Source organism: Scyliorhinus torazame, chromosome 9 (genome assembly GCF_047496885.1).
Source record: "Scyliorhinus torazame isolate Kashiwa2021f chromosome 9, sScyTor2.1, whole genome shotgun sequence".
Lineage (NCBI taxonomy): Eukaryota > Metazoa > Chordata > Chondrichthyes > Carcharhiniformes > Scyliorhinidae > Scyliorhinus > Scyliorhinus torazame.
This window is the reverse complement of record NC_092715.1, coordinates 90,854,159-90,861,663: the sequence shown is the minus strand read 5'-3', so window position 1 is coordinate 90,861,663 and position 7,505 is coordinate 90,854,159.

Below are 7,505 nucleotides of genomic sequence, written 5' to 3'. Positions count from 1 at the left end.
GACAGTGGCCCGGGGCCGAGATTGAATCCAGGTCCTCAGCGCTGTGAGGCCGCAGTGCTAATATATTAATATCCTATAGGTGGTAGTTAAACTATTTTTAGAGATGGTCATTATGTAACACTTGCGAATATTATTTTATCAGCTCAAGCCTGGATGTTAGTTTGAAATATAGAATCATAGCATTTACAGTGCAGAATGAGGCCATTCAGCCCATCAAGTCTGCACCGGCCCTTGGAAAGAGCACCCCACTTAAGCCCTCCACCCTATCCCTGTAACCCATTAACCCCACCCAAACTCTTTGGACACTAAGGACAATTTATCATGGCCGATCCACCTAGCCTGCATATCTTTGGACCGTGGGAGGAAACCGGAGCACCCGGAGGAAACACACGCAGACAGGGAGAACGTGCAGACTCCGCACAGACAGTGACCCAAGCCAGAATTGAACCTGGGGGTCAGCATGGTGGCGCAGTGGGTTAGCCCTGTTGCCTCATGGTGCCGAGGTCCCAGGTTCAATCCCGGCTCTGGGTCACTTCCGTGTGGAGTTTGCACATTCTCTCCGTGTGTGTGTGGGTCTCATCCCCACAACCCAAAGATGTGCAGGCTAGGTGGATTGGCCACGCTAAATTGCCCCTTAATTGGAAAAAATAAATTGGGTACTCTAAATTTATTTTTAAAAAGAATCAAACCTGGGACCCTGGAGCTGTGAAACAACTGTGCTAACCACTGTGCTACCGTGCTGCCCGTGGATATAGTGACTTCTTGAAAAATAGTGAGTGGGATTTGATAACTTGAAAACTATTTGTGATTTCAAGAGTGTAATATCACTGATTTCCTTTCTAGAATAGCATGTAGTGTCACGTAATTGTTTTAGTTATTGATTTAAATTAAAGAATGGAAATTGCAAGTCAAACATAAAACCTGAGTACCATCAGTTCCAACGGACATAAAGGAAATTATGATATGAATTAGAATCAATATGTGAAACCTGTGAGGGACTAGTGGAAAATATCAAGTTGGATAAGCTCAAACTCAAAATTTCTTAGCAAACGACTTCCGGTTGCGGCTATGCCTAGGTAGGTCGCACGGTCGGCAGCTCCTGCCGATAACGGACATTTGGGCCCATTAAGTAGCTCCAGCGGCATTTGGACGATGGTTCCCGATGTGGGAAGGAAACAGTGAGGGTCCCCCAGCACTGTATGGAGTGGACCAGTCCAAAAAGGTGCTTCAGGGAAGAGAGGAGAACAGGCGTGAAAAAACAAGATGGAGGCGGGCTGGGATCAGGCAGCGTGGGCCCAGTGGTCCTGGGAGTAGCAGGAGTTTTTAAGAAGCTGCTTTGCTGACTTGAAGACGGAGATTTTGGCCACTATAAAGGCGTTGATTGAAAGGCTGGTGGACGGCAATCAAGAAGGTGCAGCAGAAGGCCTCTGAGAATGAGGACGAGATTCTGAGCCTGGCGGTCAGAGTGGAAGCACACGAGGTGCTGCACAAAAAATGGCAGGAGAAGCTGGAGGACCTGGAGAATAGGTCGTGGAGGCAGAACCTGCAAATTCTGGGTCTCCCTGAAGGCGCGGAGGGGTCGGATGCTGGGGCGTATGTGACCACGATGCTGAGTACGCTGATGGGCGCGGGGGCCTTCCCGAGGCCCCTGGAGCTGGATGGGGCGCACAAGGAGTCCTGGCAAGGAGGTCAAGGGCGAACGAGCCGCTATGGAGCTATGGTGGTAAGGTTCCACCGCTTCACCGACAGGGAGTGTGTCCTACGATGGGCAAAGAAGGAGCGGAGCAGCAGGTGGGAGAACACCGAGATCCGGATTTATCACGACTGGAGTGCAGAGCTGGCCAAGAAGCATGCAGGATTCAATCGGGCCAAGGCGGTCCTCCACGGGAAGGGGGTGAAGTTCGGGCTGCTACAGCCGGCGAGGCTGTGGGTCACATACCAGGACCGACACCATTATTTTGATACGCCGGATGAGGCGTGGACTTTCATCAAGAATGAGAAGTTGGACTCGAGTTAATGGATTGCAGTATGCTATGGGGTTGTTGGTGAGGGGGACGGGGCGATATTTGGGTGGGGTTTTCCCCACGTTTTCTTGTGTCTTTGTGGCCCCGTGGCCTGGGGCCCTCAGGGATTTGGGTGAGGTCGCAGTTGAGAGGAGCTGCGTCACAGGGGGTGGGGACGGCCCAGGCAGGGAGCGCGGTTTTTCCCGCGAAATGGTACGGGCGGTACCTGAAGCGGGGGACGGTACTGTCCGCATGACAGAAATCTTTGGATCCTCACTGTCTTCAGGTGATGTCCCGGATCCTGGAGAATAGCCAATGTTGTTCCTCTGTTTAAGAAGGGTAGCAAGGATAATCCAGGGAACTACAGGCCGGTGAGCCTTACTTCAGTGGTAGGGAAATTACTGGAGAGAATTCTTCGAGACAGGATCTACTCCCATTTGGAAGAAAATGGACGTATTAGTGAGAGGCAGCATGGTTTTGTGAAGGGGAGGTCATGTCTCACTAACTTCATAGAGTTTTTCGAGGAGGTCACTAAGTTGATTGATGCAGGTAGGGCAGTGGATGTTGTCTATATGGACTTCAGTAAGGCCTTTGACAAGGTCCCTCATGGTATACTAGTACAAAAGGTGAAGTCACACGGGATCAGGGGTGAGCTGGCAAGGTGGATACAGAACTGGCTAGGTCATAGAAGGCAGAGAGTAGCAATGGAAGGATGCTTTTCTAATTGGAGGGCTGTGACCAGTGGTGTTCCACAGGGATCAGTGCTGGGACCTTTGCTGTTTGTAGTATATATAAATGATTTGGAGGAAAATGTAACTGGTCTGATTAGTAAGTTTGCAGACGACACAAAGGTTGGTGGAATTGCGGATAGCGATGAGGACTGTCAGAGGATACAGCAGAATTTAGATTGTTTAGAGACTTGGGCGGAGAGATGGCAGATGGAGTTTAATCCGGACAAATGTGAGGTAATGCATCTTGGAAGGTCTAATGCAGGTAGGGAATCTACAGTGAATGGTAGAACCCTCAAGAGTATTGAAAGTCAAAGAGATCTAGGAGTACAGGTCCACAGGTCAATGAAAGGGGCAACACAGGTGGAGAAGGTAGTCAAGAAGGCATACGGCATGCTTGCCTTCATTGGCCGGGGCATTGAGTATAAGAATTGGCAAGTCATGTTGCAGCTGTATAGAACCTTAGTTAGGCCACACTTGGAGTATCGTGTTCAATTCTGGTCGCCACACTACCAGAAGGATGTGGAGGCTTTAGAGAGGGTGCAGAAGAGATTTACCAGAATGTTGCCTGGTATGGAGGGCATGAGCTATGAGGAGCGGTTGAATAAACTCGGTTTGTTCTCACTGGAACGAAGGAGGTTGAGGGGCGACCTGATAGAGGTCTACAAAATTATGAGGGGCATAGACAGAGTGGATAGTCAGAGGCTTTTCCCCGGGGTAGAGGGGTCAATTACTAGGGGGCATAGGTTTAAGGTGAGAGGGGCAAGGTTTAGAGTAGATGTACGAGGCAAGTTTTTTACGCAGAGGGTAGTGGGTGCCTGGAACTCGCTACCGGAGGAGGTGGTGGAAGCAGGGACGATAGTGACATTTAAGGGGCATCTTGACAAATACATGAATAGGATGGGAATAGAGGGATACGGACCCAGGAAGTGTAGAAGATTGTAGTTTAGTCGGGCAGCATGGTCGGCACGGGCTTGGAGGGCCGAAGGGCCTGTTCCTGTGCTGTACATTTCTTTGTTCTTTGTTCTTTGTTCTTTGTTCTTATTGGTTCATACGGTTTGTAGGGCTTTCTCTACCCACTTAGGTGGGGGGGGAGGGGGGGGGCGGAGATTTGGATGGGGAATCCACAGGGGGATTGCAGATAGAGGCAGGAGTGGCCGGGGTCAGCATGAGTCAGCTGACTTACGGGAGTGCAATGGGGGGTGGCAGGGGGGTGAAGCAGTTGCTTGGCCAGGGAGGGAGGGTTTGGAGGGGGGGGGGACTGGGTTGCTGCTGTGCTGACTGGGGGGGAATTGATGGTAAGAGGGAGGCGCTGGCACGTGGCTGGCCTAAAAAAGGAGATGGCTGGGGGGGGGGGGGGGGGGGGGGGGGGGGGGGGGGGCTCGGGGAGTCCCCCGATCCGGCTGATCACGTGGAACGTGAGAGGCCTGAATGGGCCGGTCAAGAGGGCCCGGGTGTTTTCGCACTTGAACGGGCGAAAGGCAGACGTAGCCATGCTACAGGAAACACACCTGAAGATTGTGGATCAAACCAGGCTGAGGAAGGGATGGGTGGGGCAGGTTTTTCACTCAGGGCTGGATGCGAAGAACAGGGGGGTCGCAATCTTGGTGAGTAAGCGGGTGGCATTTGAGGCGGTGGGTATTGTGGCGGGTAAGGGGGGTCGTTATGTTATGGTGAGTGGCAGGCGGCAGGGGGCCCGGGTGGTGCTAGTGAATGTGTATGCTCCGAACTGGGACGATGCAGGGTCATGAAGCGGATGCTGAGCCGGATTCCGGATCTGGAGTCATGTAGTTTGGTAATGGAGGGGGACTTTAATACGGTCCTGGACCCGACATTGGATCGGTCTAGGTCGAGGTCGGGTAAGAGGCCGGCAGCGGCCAAGGTCCTGAGGGGGTTCATGGACCAGATGGGGGGAGTGGATCCGTGGAGATTTGTCAGGCCAAGGGCGAAGGAGTTTTCCTTCTTCTCCCATGTACACAAGGCTTACTCGCGGATAGATTTTTTCGTGGTAAGCAGGGCGCTAATTCCGAGAGTGGAGGGGGCGGAGTACTCGGCCATTGCGATCTCGGACCATGCCCCGCACTGGGTGGAGCTGGGGATGGGGGAGGAGAGAGGCTAACGCCCGCTGTGGCGAATGGACGTGGGACTACCGGCGGACGAGGAGGCCTGTGGGTGGATCCGGAGGTGCATCCAAAGATATGTGGAGGCCAATTATAATGTGGAGGTTTCGGTGAGTGTGATCTGGGAGGCGCTGAAGGCAGTGGTCAGGGGGGAGCTAATCTCAATCGGGGACCCCAGGGAGAAGAAGGATAGGATGGAGAGGGAGAGGTTGGTGGGGGAGATACTGAGGGTGGACAGGAGGTATGCGGAATCCCCCGAGAAGGCACAGTTGAGGAAGGTACAGGGAGCAGTGTGTGAGTATGGGGAGAAGGCAAGTCGGATGCTGGCGCATCAGCTGTGGAAGAGGGAGGCGGCTAGGGAGATTGGGGGAATTAGAGATGGGGGGAAACATGGTGCTGAGCTCAGCTAGGATAAACGAGGTCTTTAAGGACTTTTATGGTAAATTATACGAGTCAGAACCCCCAGAGGGAGGGGAGGGGATGAGGCAGTTCCTGGACCAACTGAGGTTTCCAAAGGTGGAGGAAGGGCGGGTGGAGGAATTGGGTGCCCCAATTGAGATGGAGGAACTAATTAAGGGGTTGGGGAGTATGCAGGCGGGCAAGGCCCCGGGGCCGGATGGGTTTCCCGTAGAGTTCTATATGAAATTCTCGGTGCTGTTGGACCCGTTGCTGTTGAGAACTTTTAGCGAGGCTAAGGAAAAGGGAATCCTTCCCCCAACGATGCTGCAGGCTCTGATCTCGCTTATCCTCAAGCGTGATAAGGACCCGCTGCAATGCGGCTCCTATAGGCCGATTTCGCTCCTTAATGTGGATTCCGAGCTGTTGGCCAAGATCTTGGCCACTAGGATTGAGGACTGTGTCCTGGGAGTGATTCATGAGGGCTTTATGAAGGACAGGCAGCTGAATACGAATGTGCGGAGGCTTCTGAATGTGATCATGATGTCCTCCTCGGAGGGTGGGAACGCAGAAGTGGTAGTAGCAATGGACGCGAAGAAAGCCTTTGACCGGGTGGAGTGGGAGTAGCTGTGGGAGGTGTTAGGCAGATTTGGGTTTGGGGAGGAAGCCATAGGGTGGGTCAAATTGTTGTATCAGGCCCCGGTAGCGAGTGTCTCGACGAACCAGCGGCGGTCGGGGTACTTTAGGCTATATCGTGGAACGAGGCAGGGGTGCCCCATGTCCCACCTGCTGTTTGCCCTGGTGATTGAGCCGCTGGCCGTGGCGTTGAGGGAGTCCAGAAACTGGAGGGGGTTAGTTCGGAAGGGGGGAGGAGCACCGTGTTTCACTGTGCGGATGACCTGCTTGTACATTGCAGATCCGGTGGAGGGGATGGGGAGGTCGTGCAGATACTTAGGGATTTTGGAGCCTTCTCGGGATACAAGCTAAATGTGGGAAAAAGCGAGCTTTTTGTGGTGCATGCGAGGGGCCAGGAAAAGAGGTTGGGAGAGCTACCGCTCAAGATGCTGGAGAGGAGCTTTCGGTACTTGGGCATCCAGGTGGCCAAGAGCTAGGGGGGGGGGTCTTGCACAAGCTCAATTTAGCATGGCTGGTGGAGGAGATGGAGGAGGGCTTTAAGAGGTGGGACATGCTGCCACTCTCCCTGGCGGGCAGGGTGTTGGCGCTGCCGAACTTGTGCAGCTATTACTGGGCAGCGAATGTGTCTATGATTCGGAAATGGGTAATGGAGGGAGAGGGGGCGGCGTCCTGTACAGATACTAGCCTGGGGGCATTGGTGACGGCACCGTTGCCGCTTCCGCCGAAACGGTATACCATGAGACCAGTGGTGGCAGCGACACTGGGGATTTGGGGGCAGTGGAGACGGCATAGGGGGGAGGTAGGGGCCTCAGTCTGGACCCCAATACGGAACAACCACAGGTTCGTTCCAGGTAGTATAGACGGCGTGTTCCTAAGCTGGCACAGGGCGGGAATCAAAAGGATGGGGAACTTGTTTATCGATGGGACTTTTGCCAGTCTGAGGGCGTTAGAGGAGAAATTTGGTTGCCCCCGGGGTACATGCAGGTTCGGGCATTTGTGAAAAAGCAGGTGGGGGAATTCCCGCTGCTACCTGCCCGGAGGATACAGGACAGGGTGGTCTTGGGTGTGTGGGTGGGGGATGGCAACGTATCGGACATATACCAGGAGCTGCAGGTGGCAGAGGAGGCTTCGGAGGAAGAGCTGAAGGACAAGTGGGAGGAGGAGCTGGGTGAGGAGCTGGATGACGGTCTGTGGGCTGACGCCCTGGGCAGGGTCAATTCCTCCTCATCTTGCGCCAGGTTGAGTCTGATTCAGTTTAAAGTGGTGCACCGGCGCATATGACAGTGGTGAGAATGAGTAAGTTCTTTGGGGTGGAGGACAGGTGTGTGAGGTGTTCAGGGGGCACAGCAAACCATGTCCATATGTTTTGGGCATGCCCAGCACTTACAGAATTTTGGAAAGGATTTGCAAAGGCTATGTCCAAGGTCTTGGACACTCGGGTAAAACCGAGCTGGGGGATAGCGATATTTGGGGTATCGGATGATCCGGGAGTGCAGGAGTCGAAAGAGGCCGGAGTTCTGGCCTTTGCCTCCTTGGTAGCCCGGAGAAGGCTCTTGTTAATGTGGAGGGACGCGAAACCCCCAGGCGTAGAGGCTTGGGTCAGTGACAAGGCGGGGTTTCTC